Source organism: Myxine glutinosa, chromosome 6 (assembly GCF_964187855.1).
Source record: "Myxine glutinosa chromosome 6, kmMyxGlut1.1, whole genome shotgun sequence".
NCBI lineage: Eukaryota > Metazoa > Chordata > Myxini > Myxiniformes > Myxinidae > Myxine > Myxine glutinosa.
In genome coordinates this window covers 113,028,707-113,048,585 of record NC_136266.1, presented here as the reverse complement: position 1 = coordinate 113,048,585, position 19,879 = coordinate 113,028,707, and positions in this window count along the sequence as shown.

The following is a 19,879-nucleotide window of genomic DNA, read 5'->3' as shown; positions in this document are numbered from 1 at the left end:
TGGGAGGTCCTAAACTTCCTAACGGTGCCATACAATCACATTCTGGTGCAACGAAGGGTCAGAATTAATGGAAACGAGTCCTTAACTGACATAGACTAAGAATAACTAGCAAGATGTCCTATAGTTGTCTTACATGAGATGCGGTGAACCTGGGCACGACATTTAATGGGGGAAATAGGGGGAGGTCGGGTCTATAGAGTGTTGTTTACAGAAAATGGGACTAGGGAATGGGGGATTGGGGATAGTTGGGAAGTATTGAGGAAATAGGGGAATATTTACAAGCGGATATGGATGGATGTAAATCCCATATCCGCAACAATATATATATATATATATTATTATATATCAAAAATAACAGAACGTTGATCGAAGTATGTGAACCACCGTGAGAAATAAGAAGCTGACATTGTGGGTGTTAATGCCTGCAACGTCAGCTTCTCCTTGCTTCCCATGTCAGTTAGTATATACTTCGATCAATGTTCTGTTGATTCTATCCTAACTGCACGGAAAACAATCGGACACGAGCCTTCACGATTAAGACTAGTTTTCCATTTTCTTACTGTGGTGTTCTACCCGAAGGCAGATTCAGTGCTGCCAATGCCGAATACCCTGGGTCAGTGCTACCAAAACAGCCCCATGCAAGGAATACCCTGGGTCAGTGCTACCAAAGCAGCCCCTTGGCAAGGAATAGCCTGGGCTAGTGCTACCAAAGCAGCCCCATGGCAAGGAATACCCTGGGTCAGTACTACCAAAACAGCCCCATGCAAGGAATACCCTGGGTCAGTGCTACCAAAGCAGCCCCTTGGCAAGGAATACCCTGGGTCAGTACTACCAAAACAGCCCCATGCAAGGAATACCCTGGGTCAGTGCTACCAAAGCAGCCCCTTGGCAAGGAATACCCTGGGTCAGTGCTACCAAAGCAGCCCCATGCAAGGAATACCGTGGGTCAGTGCTACCAAAGCAGCTCCTTGGCAAGCAATACCCTGGGTCAGTGCTACCAAAGCAGCCCCTTGGCAAGGAATACCCTGGGTCAGTGCTACCAAAGCAGCCCCATGCAAGGAATACCGTGGGTCAGTGCTACCAAAACAGTCCCATGGCAAGGAATACCCTGGGTTCAGTGCTACCAATGCAGCCCCATGCAAGGAATACCCTGGGTCAGTGCTACCAAAGCAGCCCCATGCAAGGAATACCCTGGGTCAGTGCTACCAAAACAGTCCCATGTCAAGGAATACCCTGGTTCAGTGCTACCAAAACAGCCCCATGCAAGGAATACCCTGGTTCAGTGCTACCAAAGCAGCCCCATGCAAGGAATACCCTGGGTCAGTGCTACCAAAGCAGCCCCTTGTAAGGAATACCCTGGTTCAGTGCTACCAAAGCAGCCCCATGCAAGGAATACCCTGGTTCAGTGCTACCAAAGCAGCCCCATGCAAGGAATACCCTGGTTCAGTGCTACCAAAGCAGCCCCATGCAAGGAATACCCTGGTTCAGTGCTACCAAAACAGCCCCTTGTAAGGAATACCCTGGGTCAGTGCTACCAAAGCAGCCCCTTGTAAGGAATACCCTGGGTCAGTGCTACCAAAGCAGCCCCATGCAAGGAATACCCTGGGTCAGTGCTACTAAAAATCCCCTTGGCAAGGAATTCCCTGGGTGATTTGCCGTTGCCTCTCAAGCGGTAGGGCATGGATTTGGATTTTTCTCAGGGTGTCGACCGGTACTTAACTCATCAACTCTTCGAGAAGGCCACCGTGGGATCATTAACACCCCCAAACTGATTCTAACAGACAGGACAAACGGCTTAACATCCATCCGAGGGACGACAAACATTATGATGCAACCTTACCTGTGAAGTACTGATCGGACAGTTTAAAGTCTGGTTGGGCATCAAACCCAGCATATGTAACACAAAATTATGTGCCTGTCAGATCTCAACCGGTCTAACTACCCCCAAATCAACTACAAACAGCAATGATGATGCCAAAAGGGTTCGGGGTGTTTTGGAGATTTCAGGTAAGAACAGGTAGAGTTAATCGACCTTTGGTTGCCATGGACTAGCACAACACAGAAATAGTCATTGCCTCTACTATACTGTAAAGTGATGCATGAGGTATTGCAATAAATAGGTATGCTTTGGGCCTTTAAATGTGGAGTAAGTTTTGTGAAGCAAAGGTTCCTTGTAATCTGATTCTGATGTATCCCACTCCATTACAGAGCATCGGTGCTGCAGAAGCAGTTTCTTGGCAAATGGTTACACTGGGTGGCTTGCCATTGCCTTACCAGCAGCACTTAGGGCAGGAATTTAGAATTTGGCCATGGTGCCGGCGATATCTCGCCCACTCTTCACTAAGGACACTATGGGATCTTTAACGTCCACCAGCTAATGCTGGTAGACAGGATACCCGTTTAACGTCCACCAGAGACGAGAGGGACAGAACACACATTGATGAATCACCCTGCCTGTGAAACACTGGGATGATAGTTTATAGCTGGGTCAGGATTCAAACCCAGGCTAGCCACCTTAGAGGTGAGTGTGCAGACCTCTAGGCCATCCTGCCAGCCCGATTCCAGGTATACACATCTTTGAAATCTCATGGCAATCTCCGTGGTATGTGTTGGAATTCCGATTACTGGCCCGATAACAAGAACAACTACAAAACTATAAAACATCTGAAAATGCAAAGGCCGTCTGCGTCCGTTTCTATTTAGACGTCTTCTTCTTCTATGCTCAAATAACAAAAACAGTTTTTTAAAAATACTAAAAGAAAATTGATGATTTTATGCAGCCTTGAGCTTTAGATCTAAAAAAAAATAAATCAACTCCAAGCTTTTGATTGGTGAACCAATTCAGTGACCCGATATGCAAATTCTTTAAATTTCAGGTCAATCCGGTGAAAATTGGTGATTTTACGCAATCTTGACCTTTGACATTTTGATCTAAAAAAAACAATCAGCTTCACGCTTTTGATTGTTGAACCAATTCAGTGACCCAATATGCAAATTCTAAAAATTTAAGTTCAATCGGTTGAAAATTTCCGATTTTATGTGATGCTGACCTTTGACCTTATGACCAAATTATTTATTTGCCTTTTCCATATTCTCATATTAAAGTTTTGTTGAAAATTTGATGACAAAACTCAAATGATAAATTTAAATTTCAGGTCAATTGGATGAAAATTTATGATTTTATGTGACGTTGACCTTTGATCTTTTGACAAAATTATTAATTTGCCTTCTCCAAATTATCATAATATAGCTTTGGTAAAAATTAGATGACAAAACTCAAATTTCCATTTTCTTATTGTGATTTCCCTATCCAATTAGATGCTAGTTTACATGTATCGGACATTGGATATACACTACATGGCCAAAAGTATGTGGACACTTCACACCCGTATGTGCTCGTCAAACATCTCATTCCAAAATCATGGGCATTAATATGAAGGTGGTCCCCCATTTGCTGCTATAACAGCCTCCACTCTTCTTGGAACGCTTTCCACCAGATGTTGCAACATTGCTGCGGGGATTTGCTTCCATTCAGCCACAAGAGTATTAGTGAGGTCGGGCATTGCTGTTGGGTGATTAGGTCTGCTCATAGTTGGCATTCCAATTCATCCCAAAGGTGTTCGATGGGGTTGAGGTCAGGGCTCTGTGTAGGCCAGTCAAGTTCTTCCACACCGATCTCGACAAACCATTTCTGTATGGACTTTGCTTTGTGCATGGGGGCATTGTCATGCTGAAACAGGAAAGGGCCTTCCCAAAACTGTTGCCACAAAGTTGGAAGCACACAATCGTCTAGAATGTCATTGTATGCGGTAGCGTTAAGATTTGCATTCACTGGAACCGAGGGGCCTAGCCCGAACGATGAAAAACAACCCCAGACCATTATTCCTCCTTCACCAAACTTTACAGTTGGCACTATGCATTCGGGCAGGTCGCGTTCTCCTGGCATCCGCCAAACCCAGATTCGTCCGTCAGACTGCCAGATGGTGAAGCGTGATTCATAATCCAGAGAACACGTTTCCACTGCTCCAGAGTCCAATGGTGGCGAGCTTTACACCACTCCACCCGACGCTTGGCATTGCGCAAGGTGATCTTAGGCTTGTGTGAGGCTGCTCAGCCATGGAAACCCATTTCATGAAGCTCCCGACGAACATTTGTTGTGCTGACGTTGCTTCCAGAGGCAGTTTGGAACTCGGTAGTGAGTGTTGCAACCGAGGGCATACGATTTTTACTTGCTACATGCTTCAGCACTCAGCGGTCACATTCTGTGAGCTTATGTGGCCTACCACTTTGCGGCTGAGCTGTTGTTACTCCTAGACATTTCCACTTCACAATAACAGCACTTACAGTTGACCGGGGCAGCTCCAACAAGGCAGAAATTATGACGAACTGACTTGTTGGAAAGGTGGCATCCTATGACGGTGCCACGTTGAAAGCTACTGAGCTCTTCAGTACGGCCCATTCGACTGCCAATGTTTGTCTATGGAGATTGCATGGCTGTGTGCTTGATTATATATACCTGTCAGCAATGGGTGTGGCTGAAACTGCCGAATCCACTAATTAGAAGGGGGGTCCGCATACTTTTGGCCTTGTTGTGTATGTACAGCCTGGCAGGGCATTCGTGGCTTTTTGGCGGCAAGAATTCCATGTCCGATCAACTTTGAGGAAAGTGGTGAGATGTGAGCTTTCACCATCGGCACGGTGCTTGAGTGAGCACAGACACCAAAAGTTACGGCCCGGACAGACACACACAGACAGACAGACAGACAGGCAAACAGACAGACACACAGACAGACAAATATAAGTGATTGCAAAACCCGTCTCCTGCTGCGCAGGGGACGGGCTAGTGAACAAAATGGTGGATGAGAGTAATGGTATTGAATCCCACCTCCAACTTTTGAAAAGCTTGCAGCAGATATGAGAATAATGGCACAGGCTGCAATCAGGGCATGGGGGACGGGCTATTGAAGAGGAATTAAACTCAAACTTCCAAAATTAAAAATTACAATGATTCGTTTCACCTCATTAAATGAAAAATAATTGCACCATGAAGCAATAAATGCAACCTCAATATATTTCCCTGCAGGGCATCTGATTGAGTGAAACACGTGACGAGGAATACTTGTGACGTCACACCATTGTCAAGCCCGGATAAACCTGATATGTATAGCCCGGACATTGGATATATGTATAGCCTGGCAGGGCATTCGTGGCTTTTTGGTGGCAAGAATCCCACATCCGATCAACTTTGAGGAAAGTGGTGAGATGTGAGCTTTCACCATCAGCATGGCGCTTGAGTGAGCGCAAATAACCGTCGCTTGCTTTGAAATGTCAGACAAAGACATCAATAGAAATTTACGACCTTCATAACCATTTCGAAGTCTGTCGGCAGCTTCTGCCGTATATACCTGTTCATTGCACATATCAATTTATGTTTCTCTCACTCGCAAAGACCATGTGTTAGCAATAATGTTATTTCCCAGCACATTCCTATAAATCTTTTCTTTATTTTTGAAACAGGTGTAATGTTCTTATTTTTATCATTACATTCTCTTCCCCTACAGAATGCGCATGTAAATCAATACACATTTCATATATATAATCTATGTACATCCTCATTCTAGGTACTGGGTGCACGTGCACCGTTGAAACAGGTGCAAATATTTAACGAATGAGATAGTCCAAGACACACCAATGGTAGTTTTCAATAAAAGTGTGTATTTTTAGTCAGAAAAACATGCATATAACATTGCAATTATATATATACATATATATATATACATATATATATATATATATATATATATATATATATATATATATATACATATATATATATATATATATATATATATATACATATATATATATATATATATATATATATATATATATTGTTATGAATTTGGTAGAGCAACATCTAGAGCTAGGTAGATCTGAATAGGTAGGTATTCGGCTGTCGTGACAGGGACTCTACATGTAATAAGTTCTTGATGTCTAGGCGTTTGTCGGGGTAAGATGTATGGTTGTGGACCTACCTGGAGGTTCGAGTGTTAAATAGTGAGGGATTAAAGGTAACGCCCCTGTGAGTCTCACCTAGTAGTCAAACCTTTGTCCATTATGGCACTGCAAACCACATAAACATTAGTTAGGTCCTTAGCGCAACATTAAATAATTCCTTTCCCTGACAATGACTTAGGAATAAATGGACACCACCAGGCCAAAAACACCGCCACCGTTTACACCTCCAAGGCCTACACACCTCGCCTGGCACGTGTTACACAAGGACCGCGGGGGTCGGTGAGCGAGAGTGGAGCATGCCGCAGAGGGCGTGGCCGGGGCGAGCCGGCGAGTTGGGAGGCTGTGATTGGCTGAGGAGTGCGCCAATGTGACGTCACCGGCCGGAGATATATGCGACGGTCGGACGCCATTTCAAGGAGTTGAGGCAGTTCGTTGAACGACACACACACGACCCACGGCAGCACACGGAGTTCGAGGCCAGACGCCATTTTCGTTCAGTTCAGTTCAGATCTGATCTCGAGTCGTCCCAGTTCGTTGAACAGTTGGCACTTGGCTGCCAGCACTCCCGCAGAGAGTCGACACCAGTGGAGTTAAAAGGAGTCCTTCCTGTCCCTGGTCAAGTGGAGTTCGTTGCTCTGCGCAGCCCTGCGTTGGACCTTTGGAGCAAGGGAGCTCGTGGTGTGGGTGTGCCGTAGAACCGACGAGGCCTGGTGGCGCTTGGAGGCGCGGGGCCGTGTTACACTGAAGACGAAAGGAGCCAGATAAGCCCGATCTCCGCGGTTACACTTTACATGACGAGACGTGTTATTTTTGTATTAACCTCCCTCGTATCGTGTTTGATATCTGTTGTGTGTGGGATCCCAATTTAGGCTTATTAGAGTTATTAGCTTTACCGGCGCTGCTTTGCCACTGTCTTTGCTTTTATTTAATAAATCCTTGTATTATTTTCTGTATATATCTGAACGCAGTTTTCCTGGGTGTTTCATTTTAATAGATAGGGCTGCGGAGCTTGCTGCGTCTGCCCTTCCGCGCGTTTGTGCTGAGCTTTAATCCGCCATTGAGTTTTCGCCTCGGGAGTTAAAGTCTCGCAAATCGGCCGTCCGTAACTGTGGTGTTAATCACAGTTGCGTAACAAGTGGTGTCAGGAGTGGGATTCGAACCCGTCGGACAAATTTTTTTTTTGTCCGCGGCGAGACATCGACACGGTCGGACAAATTTTTTTTTGTCCGCGGGGAGACATCGACACGGTCGGGCGTACATTGCGCCCGACGTTCGAACGCAAAATTTTTATAGTCGAGGCGGAGAAATTTAATAATCAATCGGGCAAACGGAGCGCGATATCGCGTCTTCGTCAAATTTAAATTGTTTCAGGAATTATTAAAATAAATACGCGCGCGGGAAACAATCTTCCGAAAAGCGGATGTCGGAGGTCGATGAGATGGAAGTACGCAGCGAGGCCTCCGTCAGCGTCGGGAGTGAGCCGGAAATAGGGGAATTAGATGCAGAGGTGAGCCTTGGAACCTCCCTCGTCCCGAGCACCAACTTATCCCCCTCCCCCACCGGGGAGTCGGGAGCAGTAGGAACGGCCCCGACAACCGACCAGATGTTGGGTCAATTGCTTCGAAAAATTGAAGGAATGGAAAGAAAAATGAAGTCCCAAGGGAAGGAATGTAGGGAAGGAATGAAGGGAATGAGTGATCGATTGGAGGAACAAATTGAAGGGATGGAAAAGAACAGTGAGCGAGCCAGGCGGGAATTGAATGACAAAATTGAAGGGATGGAAAATAAAATGGAGTCCCAGGGGAAGGAATGGAGGAATGAAATAAAGGAAAGGAATGAACAATTGGAAGGAAAAATTGGGGAAATGGCACAGCAGCTGGGGGAACGAATTGATGGCATAGAAGGGAGAGTGCAAAACCAAATTACGGACAGACTGGGGAAATTTGAGGGTAAAGTAGAAACTCAAATGGGGGAGATGGAAAAAGCCATAGGGGTGGATATTGAATTGAAACGGGAAGAATTAATGTCAAAAATAGAGGAGGGCGTGACGCAGGCTGTCCAAATGGGGGAAAAGTTGGAGGGTCAGATTGGTGCCACAAATGCTCGAATTGATAAAGCAAATGGGGAATGTTTCCCACATTCTGGCCTGGTTGTTTATCGGGACCGTGTGGATGTCACAACACCCCAACCGGGGGATGAATTTGGAATTGTGCAGCACCAGGGCGGTGGTGCGGAGCAAGAGGGGGTAGAGTTTTTGGGGGTCCATGCGATAGAGCCGGACCGGGTATTTATTGGGGATATTGATCAAAGCCTGGCGGGGCCAAGAATGATTTGTGGAAATGATGAGGATGAGGATGATTTGATCCAGCGGCTGGAGACCTGTGACAGTCCCATGGAGGTAGAGCTTGTTCAGGCCCAAAGGAGCCTGGGAGATGAGGTGAGTTGGTCCGAGGAGGTGGTTGGAATGACCGAGGGGACGCTCACTGTACACTGCTATTTGGAAACAGAGGCTCCAAAATTGGACAACCAGTTGGGGGAGTGTGTTGGCTCCGGGCTGGATTTGGATCTTGGAGGATCGGGAGATAGAGCTTCTGGAGATTTGGTCCCTGTAGGGAATTTGGATCAACTGCAGGGAGGGGCAGAACAACCGGTGGTAGAAGTTGTTCCCTGCAGCTGCGGTTTGGCAGTGGGAATGAAAATTTGTAAAATAAAATTACAATGGGAAATTGATTTGGAGCAGCCATGGTGGGGATTGGTCCCCGGGCTGCGGGATTTGGACATGGAGAGGTCATGGGTGATGGCCTCGGGCAAAAGTTGCCCCTTTCAAAATTTGGGTATGCCGGCCAGCTGGGGGGCTGTGATGGCGAGATTTGGACGTGGGGTCCAGCCTTGGGTGTCGAGGTACGACCTGGGTCCCACGGGGGGTCTGGTGGAGTGTGGCGTCCCTTGTCCGTCGGGGCGCCGTCCGAGCCGGCGACTCGGGCCGGCAGGGTCACCGGACCCTGGTGGGGGTTAAGACCTCCAGAGAGGTCCGAGGTGGTTTCTCAAGCCTGGGATGGCAAATATTGAGGACCACTAGGGGGAGGTGTTGTGGGTCGTGCTTTGGTGGTGGCACTGCGGACGGCCAACTTGGGACTGATGTGGTGACCACCCGGGCATGCGGCCTGGCATTCTCCTCCAGAGACGCTGGGACAACCAGCATGTGGTGACCTGGCATGGTGGTTGGTCTATGGACGCGGGTCAAACCGAATGGACAGGGATGGAGATAGCCTGCCGGACAACCATTGGGGCATCTGTGGAACGTGATGGTGTGAGTGACCTTCCACAGATGCTCCGTTGTGATTTATGGACTCTCGGGTTGGGAAGAGAGCCATGGGGATGTGAATCGGGAGATGTGTAACGAGCCGAGCATATGGGCCATGCTCGGCTGGCATGTGTATGGCAAAGCATCCTTCTTTGGTGAGGTTAGTGAAATGTGACAAATGGTTGGCATGGGTAATCTGTGGGTTAGATGGAAATTTAAGGGTGGATTTTGAAATGCCATGGTGGACACTGTACAGTGACGCCATTATTGATCCAGGTGTGTAGACCAAAGTGTTGGAGGCTGTGATGAAATTAATAGGGTAGCAAGGCACAGCTTTCAACTGGTTGCGGGGGCAACTGTGCTGATATTTGGGACGCGGGATGATGGGGATGTAGTTGTGTAGCCTGAGGGTCAACGTGGTGCTGTGCGTGTCCGAGGTGTGTGGACCATGTCTTCTGGGTGGGTCTCCTGGTGGAGCATGGCTGTTGACTGGGCCTTGGTGTGGTCAAGTGTGGGTGAGCACTGGGGGGCTGCAGTTCTGTAGTCGGACTGGGGGATGATGGGGAGGTGCAGGGGACGTGGCTGTAGGGATGCCACGCACTGCGACCGTGCCCCCCAGGGTCGAGGTTGTGTGTGCGGTAGTGTGTGTTGTGGCAGCAAGTGCTCACCACATTGGCCAGCTGGGGCTGCTGCAGCTGTGTTCCTCGCAGGGGGGCCGAAGGATGGATGGTGGGTCGCACCCTTATGGACACTCATGGGCCATGTTGGCGTTTTGACTGCTCACCTTGTCCCGGTGACCCTTGCACGGTAGAGGTGCAGAGCTGTCGTGGCCATAGGTAGTTGTGTAGTGATGATCACCGTTGGATGCGGATCCACATACCTGCCAGTGTAGTGGGGACAAAAGAGAAATTTGGAAGTATTTGGTAGGCCCAATGTGGAATTTTGGGAATTGTATGGGTGGATTGCACTTTGAACCTGACCAACCTGCAACTACCTGCACTTGAGGTGAGTGTTTTGAGGAGTACTGTCCCAGGCTTCAGGACTTGCTTTGGGAAATTGGGGACATGTAATTTGGAGTTGGGAGGCGAGTGAGAATGATGACATGGCCGGTGAGGGGATGGAATGGGAGCCACAGTGTCTTGTGGGTGGCGTATGTTTTTGTATTGTGGTTAGGTGTTTTGATGTGGTCGTGAGAGTGGAACCTGGAGAGTGAGTGATGATTATTGGAGATAATGAGGGGCGATACTTGTGCTTTTGGAAATGTGTGATGGTTTAAATGTGAACTGGGGGGGATTTCACATGTGGCAGGCCATGGCAAGCCTTGTAACACCTTTTACACCATCTATGGAATTGTACTGAATTGTGCTGAGTTGTGTGGAGAATTGAATGGCAGCGGGGGAGGAAGTGTGTTTTGGGGTCTTGTGGGTGGGGAAGGTGTGTGTGTCCGCAGGTACAGAGAAAGCTCTGAGGAGCGATGCCTGCGGGCCCCCCTCTGCGGCAATTACCCCTGGCAGCCGGTGGTAACTGGAAATTGGAGCTCGTCGGTGGAGGGTCTGGTTGGGCGCCGCGGGGTGAGGAAGTCCCCCGGTGACCCGTGTTGCTGCGCGAAAGCAGGAGGCAAAGGAGCCTGGTGTGTGTGGAGACCCTCACCGGCGAGGTAACGGCGGAAAGGGGCTGTTGGGCTGTCACGGGGCCAAGAGGTAAAGGGGGGGGGGGGGGCAATGAACTTGTAAGTCGGCTGACTTGTTTTTGGGACTGCGGGCACCACAGCCTGATGCGCCCCCACCATCTTTTTGTGCGGTACCTCCCCGCTGCCTAGTTGAGGAATGCACACACACGTGAATGACATCAATGCCATGGTCCTGCAGGGGGTGTATTGAAATAAGTGCTTTGTTGATTTTTGAAATACCTTGATGACCTATGGAATGAGAATGAGTGGTTAAGGGGTCTGTGTTGCATGAATGTGGGCGAAATCCACCGAGCCGTGTCACTCACCTGTAACATCTGGACAGGGCCCGTGGAAATTTAGGGGGATGCATTGGGGATGGCCCCGCAGGTAAGGTTGAGTCTTGTGGCATCCACCGGGGGACGCGGTCTGTAGACCGGGGTATGTACAAAGGTTAGAGTTTTGAGTTTTGGAAAGATGGTTAAGTTTTGTGGTTAAGTTAGTGTTGTGTGTTGTTGTTTCCTCCCTCCACAGGAACAATGAAGATCAATGTACATACTTGCATGATGGTTAAGGGGTTCAGCATGTTAAGGAAGTGTAGGTAGGTAGTCCGACTCACTTCCCACAGCCCTTCCTGATTTATTTCATAGGTTAATTAAGTGTGTGACAGTAAGTGTTAAGGCTGGAATGGTAGCGCCTGCGGTGAACCTTGCAGGAGCTACGGTTCCAGGGGGGGGGCTGTGTTATGAATTTGGTAGAGCAACATCTAGAGCTAGGTAGATCTGAATAGGTAGGTATTCGGCTGTCGTGACAGGGACTCTACATGTAATAAGTTCTTGATGTCTAGGCGTTTGTCGGGGTAAGATGTATGGTTGTGGACCTACCTGGAGGTTCGAGTGTTAAATAGTGAGGGATTAAAGGTAACGCCCCTGTGAGTCTCACCTAGTAGTCAAACCTTTGTCCATTATGGCACTGCAAACCACATAAACATTAGTTAGGTCCTTAGCGCAACATTAAATAATTCCTTTCCCTGACAATGACTTAGGAATAAATGGACACCACCAGGCCAAAAACACCGCCACCGTTTACACCTCCACGGCCTACACACCTCGCCTGGCACGTGTTACACAAGGACCGCGGGGGTCGGTGAGCGAGAGTGGAGCATGCCGCAGAGGGCGTGGCCGGGGCGAGCCGGCGAGTTGGGAGGCTGTGATTGGCTGAGGAGTGCGCCAATGTGACATCACCGGCCGGAGATATATGCGACGGTCGGACGCCATTTCAAGGAGTTGAGGCAGTTCGTTGAACGACACACACACGACCCACGGCAGCACACGGAGTTCGAGGCCAGACGCCATTTTCGTTCAGTTCAGTTCAGATCTGATCTCGAGTCGTCCCAGTTCGTTGAACAGTTGGCACTTGGCTGCCAGCACTCCCGCAGAGAGTCGACACCAGTGGAGTTAAAAGGAGTCCTTCCTGTCCCTGGTCAAGTGGAGTTCGTTGCTCTGCGCAGCCCTGCGTTGGACCTTTGGAGCAAGGGAGCTCGTGGTGTGGGTGTGCCGTAGAACCGACGAGGCCTGGTGGCGCTTGGAGGCGCGGGGCCGTGTTACACTGAAGACGAAAGGAGCCAGATAAGCCCGATCTCCGCGGTTACACTTTACATGACGAGACGTGTTATTTTTGTATTAACCTCCCTCGTATCGTGTTTGATATCTGTTGTGTGTGGGATCCCAATTTAGGCTTATTAGAGTTATTAGCTTTACCGGCGCTGCTTTGCCACTGTCTTTGCTTTTATTTAATAAATCCTTGTATTATTTTCTGTATATATCTGAACGCAGTTTTCCTGGGTGTTTCATTTTAATAGATAGGGCTGCGGAGCTTGCTGCGTCTGCCCTTCCGCGCGTTTGTGCTGAGCTTTAATCCGCCATTGAGTTTTCGCCTCGGGAGTTAAAGTCTCGCAAATCGACCGTCCGTAACTGTGGTGTTAATCACAGTTGCGTAACAATATATATATATGTCTATATATATATACAGATTTGGCATTTAATATGGAAATTTTTTTTTCTTGACTTGGGTTTACTTTCTGAACTCGGTATATCAATCTGGTGAGTTTCTTTTACCCTTCGGTGATGTCTTTGTTGAAAGAACCATGTCACTGATTGTCTGTCGCAGCAAGAAGTGAATAACATGATTATATCACAGGTGGCGTGACAAAATGTACGGACAGGTACATTTGACGATTGGCTTCACAATCGGGTTTATAAGGGTTGTTGCGTTCTGTATTCGTGGAAAACAACTGCTGCACGTCTACAAAAGTTATCGCCGCTTCCCCTGGAGATGGTCCGTCAACTCGACAATGCTGTTTGTCATTTAGTGGTGGCTTTACGAAATTCCGGCATGAAACAGCGTGCTATTGCTCGGCATTATGGCATCACTCAAGGTCAGGTGTCAAAGATCCTGAAACGAAATGCTCAGAGGGGTGTCCCTACACCAATACCGAGGTCAGGACGTCCCCGAAGAACCACAAGGAGGGATGATCGCCAGCTGCACCGGTTAGTCCGCAATGGCCGTACCAAGTCAGCTAATCGGCTTAGGGCTAAGTGGCAGCAACTGACAAATGTGCCTGTATCCAGAAGACTAGTCAACCAACGACTGGTTCAAGCAGGCTATCATGCCACGCGTCCCCTGAGAAAGCCACGTCTGACCAGACAACACCGCCAGCGCCGATTGCAGTGGGCCAGAGAGCACCGTCAATGGCAGCCAGGACACTGGAATCACGTGATCTTCAGTGACAAGTCTAGATTTCTGGGCTATCGTCAATATGGCTGCGTCCGAGTGCATGAAGTCAATATGACAAGTGCATGAAGCCTACAACGAAGATTGTATAGTGCCAAGAGGCCAAGATGGAGGTGGTGGGGTGACCGTTTGGGCTGCTTTTCATGCAGGGGGCAAAACTGACCTGGTTGTTCTGAATGGAAACCTGAACCAGTTCAAGCACAGGGCCATTCTGGAAGAAACATTGCATCCATTTGTTCGTGCAGCCTTTTGAGGAAACTTTGTCTTCCAAGATGACAATGCACGGCCTCAACGTGCTCGCATGATCCAACACTTTCTTGCTGACCGTGGTGTAGAGCATATGGAGTGGCCTGCCATGTCCCCTGATATGAATCCGATAGAGAACTTGTGGGCAGAATTAACGCGTCAAATCGACAACTTGGACCAGCAGCCTGCCTCTGTGCGTGCATTGCAGCAGGCTATTGTCACTGCATGGCAAGCGATTCCTGTCCAAACCCTGGAAAATCTCGTGAACAGCATGCCTCAATGTGTATGTGCTCTCCTGAATGCTCGTGGGGGTTACACGAAGTACTGAACTGTAATTTTACTTTCCGTTATCCCAATCGTAATTTCACTTTTGTTTTTGTTAAAAAACATTTTTGGCTAATGTGCAAAATAAAGAGATACTTCTGGAAAACGCACAGAAGTTTAACACAGTACTGTCCGTGAATTGAGTTCGATATCAGTTTACATCACTTTCAAGGATCAATTTATTTGCTTCGAAATGTCAAATGTGGTTTTTGTTTCTTTTAAAGGTCACATTAACAAAATCTAGAATAATTTCAACATAATTCCAATGAACTTTTGGTTCTAAGTCATCTTGAAAAGTAAGTTCACCCCCACAAAAAAAATATTCCATATTAAATGCCAAGTCTGTATATATATATATATATATATATATATATATATATATATATATATATATATATATATATATATATATATATATATATATAAATATATATATATATATATATATATATATATATATATATATATATATATATATATATATATATATATATAGATATATACACAACTACCCCTGTTGGTGTCGACATATATATTGTTACGGATCGCGGATTTGATGTTATTTACCGAGCGGTGGTATTGCCGCGACCTAACAATTCCCCCGATTCTTCCCCAACTCACCCGATTCCACCCGACGTTGACCTGGTCGCGCTATGCTAAATCAATGATGGAAAAGACACAACGACTGGGATAAATGAAACGACACAAGGGGTACAGTTCTCAAGACCTCCGGAGGAGGATATAATTGGTGGTGGAGAAAAGGGGTAGATTACAAGGTATGAGGTAAAGCACAGAAAAGATGGGCACTTAGTTACAGTCTTATCTTATCCCCGACAGACCACAGACAAACGGAACAAGACTGACTTACACAGGGATTGATGGCAGGGAAGGACAGGTCGGTTGATAGCACAAGGTGCACCTTGGCTCAGGGACAGGATACAGCTCAGTCTTTGGGAGGTCTCAGCGCTCGGAGGGTGCATCCTTTCTCCTTCAGCTCTCCGCGCATCTGACGTCACCTCCCTCTTCCTGCGCATGCTCAGCGGGGAGTGACACGCCCTCGGCTCGTTGGCTCCGCCCATTAGATGGGATCGGTCCGCCGCTTCTATTGGGTGCGGGGGGTTACCGGGCTCCGCCCTTGACGAGGAGCTGACAGCGAGCCCCTACGTGGTAACCCCGTCGAGCACATGCTCGATGGCGGCTCGTTGGAAAGGCTTGGTGCCCTTTCAACACCCCCCTACCAACCAAGCCGGAGTGAGGACGCACACTCCCCGCGCCGCCGCCGCTGTTGTTGTTGTTGTTGTTGTACCATGAGGAAGAGCTGCGGGGAGGTATTGGGAGGTCCTAAACTTCCTAACGGTGCCATACAATCACATTCTGGTGCAACGAATAGTCAGAATTAATGGAAACGAGTCCTTAACTGACATAGACTAAGATTAACTAGCAAGATGTCCTATAGTTGTCTACGTGAGATGCAGTGGACCTGGATGCGACATTTAATGGGGAAAATAGGGGAAGGTCGGGTCTACAGAGTATTGTTTACAGAAAATGGGACTAGGGAATGGGGGATTGGGGATAGTTGGGAAGTATGGAGGAAATAGGGGAATATTTACAAGCGGATATGGATGGAGGCCAATCTCATATCCGCAACAATATATATATATATATATATATATATATATATAAATATAAATTAGTCCGTCAGGCTGCCAGATGGTGAATGGTGAAGTGTGATTCATCACTCCAGAGAACAGGTTTCCACTGCTCCAGAGTCCAATAGCAGCGAGCTTTACACCACTCCACCCGACGCTTGGCATTGCGCATGGTGACCTTCGGCTTGTGTGCGGCTGCTCGGCCATGGAAACCCATTTCATGAAGCTCCCGATGAACAGTTGTTGTGCTGACGTTGCTTCCAGAGGCAGTTTGGAACTCGGTTCCAAACGTGTATATACAGTCACGTGAAAAAGTAAGTACACCCCATGTAAAGTTTTGACTTTTTCAACATATTTCAACATACAGCTATTTGATCTTCATTTCAACAATATTGATAGATAAAGGTGATATAATATAACAAATATCATGAAACATTTACATTTTGTAGTCCATTGTATAATTTAAATAAACATAAATGCAAATTTCGCATGTGGAAAAAGTAAGTACACCCATACATTTATCACGACTTCAAATACCTAAAATTAGAATCAGGTGCACCAGCTCAGGTGCAAACGATTAGAACATCGTTAGAGAGGATATTGGAGGAACCTGTCTTATTTAAACCTCAGACATTTAGTTTGGTTTGCTCTTTGTTATTGAAGTGTGCGGCGTCACCATGCCTAGATCAAAAGAGCTCTCTGAGGCCTCCAGAAAGAAGGTTATAGATGCCTACGAGTCTGGGAAGGGATTTAAAAAGATCTCCAAACAATTTGAAATCAATCATTCGACTGTCCGGAAGATCATCTACAAGTGGAGAAGATTCCAAACAACTGCAAACATGTTCAGGCCGGGCCGCACCAGCAAGTTCAGCCCAAGGGCAGACCGCAAGATACTGAAAGAAGTCTCTAAGAACCCCAGAATGTCTCATGGGACCTACAGGTAGCTCTTGCCACTGTTGATGTCAAAGTGCACGAGTCTACCATTAGAAAGAGGCTGCACAAATTTGATCTACATGGGAGGTGTGCCAGGAGGAAACCTTTGCTTTCAAGAAAGAACATCAGGGCAAGACTAAAGTTTGCCAATGAACACCTAGGCAAAGACCAGCACTTCTGGAACAATGTGCTCTGGACAGATGAGTCAAAGGTAGAGCTACTTGGCCACAGTACCAGAAGACATGTTTGGCCAAAACCAAAGACAGCATTTGACCACAAGAACCTGATACCAACTGTAAAGCATGGTGGTGGAAATATTATGGTTTTGGGAAGCTTTGCTGCATCAGGGCCTGGGCAGCTCACCATCATAGAATCCACTATGAATTCTTCATTGTACCAGAGGGTACTTGCGGATCATGTGAGGCCATCTGTCGGAAAGTTGAAGCTCAACCGAAGGTGGACCTTGCAACATGACAATGACCCTAAACATACTCGTAAATCCACTAAGGAATGGCTGAAAAGAAAGAAATGGAGGGTTCTGGAATGGCCAAGTCAAAGCCCGGATCTAAATCCCATCGAGATGTTGTGGGGGGATTTGAAACGGGTGTGCATGCAAGAAACCCCTCAAACATCGCACAGCTGAAAGAATTCTGCATGGAGGAGTGGGCAAAAATTTCTCCCAGTCGATGTCAGACTGGTAGACAGTTAAAAGAAATACCTACTTGAGGTTGTTTCTGCCAAAGGGGGGCAATACCACCTGTTAGAGCCAAGGGTGTACTTACTTTTTCCACATGCGAAATTTGCATTTATGTTTATTTAAATTATACAATGGACTACAAAATGTAAATGTTTCATGATATTTGTTATATTATATCACCTTTATCTATCAATATTGTTGAAATGAAGATCAAATAGCTGTATGTTGAAATATGTTGAAAAAGTCAAAGCTTTACATGGGGTGTACTTACTTTTTCACGTGACTGTACATACGGGCAGTCAAACACTGTTCTGGACGGCTTTGCCCTGTGGGCTACGCCGGTAAAAATGAAATGTCACATATATTACAAATAAATTTGTGCAAAATAAATGTTTGTATTATGATTGGTGTCAATCATGACAACACAGCAACTCATGTACAGTCATTATCTTCAATTAAAACAAGCCTGGTCCTCTGTAGCGATGTGTAGTGAGATGTTTTAAATTGCACAGCAGGAGTTGGTAATTATGTGGATGTGAGATAATTTTAATAACGTGGTGGTGAGGTGTTTTTGATCGCATGGCGGGTATGTGGTGGTGAGGCGTTTTGAATTACGTGACATGTACTTGGTGGTGAGGTGTTTTGATTTACATGGTGGTGAGGTTATATACAGTTACACATTTAATATACGGTGCCATATCTGTGCCGTGTCTGTCACGTCCCGTCACATCACTGAACTACTCGCTCAAACCTTTGTGAAATCATCCCAAACTTCCTGCACCTACCCCTCCTGTGCGTATGTGCTAACGGGTTCCTTTTTGAACTTTGTTTTTATTTCTTCAGCTTAAATTGGTCATAAAAATGTAATATCACATATATTACAAATAAATTTGTGCAAAATAAATGTTTGTATCATGATTGGGGTAAATCATGACGACACAGAAACTCAGGTACAGCCATTATACTCAGTTAAAACAAGCCCGTTCATCTGTAGCAACATGTGAGGGGAGCGTAGTGAGCCGATCCACGTGTGTGTGTGTGTGTGTGTGTGTGTGTGTGTGTGTGTGTGTGTGTGTGTGTGTGTGTGTGTGTGTGTGTTTGTGTGTGTGTGTGTGTGTGTGTATATATATTATATATATATATATATATATATATATATATATATATATATATGTATATGTGTGTATGTATATATATATGTTATAGGCTAACCCCCGCTCTAGTAGGGAAAATGGCCTTTAAAATGCATCTTGTTGTTGTGTGTGTGTGTATATATTGTTGTGGATATGAGGACTGCATATTTTTTTTTTTTATTGTGTGCTGTATGATTATTATTATTGTTGTTGTGCTGTGCCTCCTGCCTCCGGAGCTGTGTAAGATCAAAAGGGCGTCCCATAGTCCACAAGCATACACGTCAGCCAATCATAGGATATTCATGTTCGATAGTTATATCTTATTCTGTGTTTTAAGATAAGGCTGTGTCTCCCATTAATTGAAATACTCCATTGCACCAGTGAAAGAGAATAGATCCCCTTCCATTCCCATCCCCAAAAATCCCCATTTCCTTCACATCCCCCCTTTCGTGATTGCCGACCCTCGATTGCCATATTACATCCCCTCTCGTCATTGCTGAGCCTCGATTCCCAATCACCTCCCCTCCAATAACCGCCATTGACCACGAGGCTCGAGTCAGGGAAGAAAGGCGTGTCTCCACCTCGTCAGAGGAGGGGAGGGGCGCGCCCGCCCGTCGTCGTCCGGGGCGGAGCCCGAGGGTCGCGCGACCAACCAGGGCCGCGGTGAGTGACCCGGTAGGTGTGCCCTCGGAGTCGGCAGCTTGATTTCGCTGGAGGTGATAAAAGCGACTGTAAGGGACTGCTTTATGAGAGAGGCCTTGGAGATGAGCATGAGATGAGAAGAGAAGAGAAGAAGAAAGAGAGTTGCAAGGAGTTGGTCACAGTCGGTTGCCAGAGAGAGAAGTCGGTGGTGAGGAGTGAGAGAAGCAAGAAAGAGTTGAGGGTTGAGGGACCAGACCAGTGAGACAAGTCCTGGGAACGCAGCGGACGGAGGCCGCCGCAGCCGCGACACCCGACCGCCAAAGGGGGCCTGAACGGCGGTTCGGAGCAGGGCCGAAACGGACCGGCGGCTGTTGAACGCGCCGGTTGTGCTGCAAGACCCCCCCCTTGGACCTTTCCTCTCCCGCCAGCCATCCACCTTCTGCCATCCCTGGCATTCCCCGTGTGAGTCGTCTT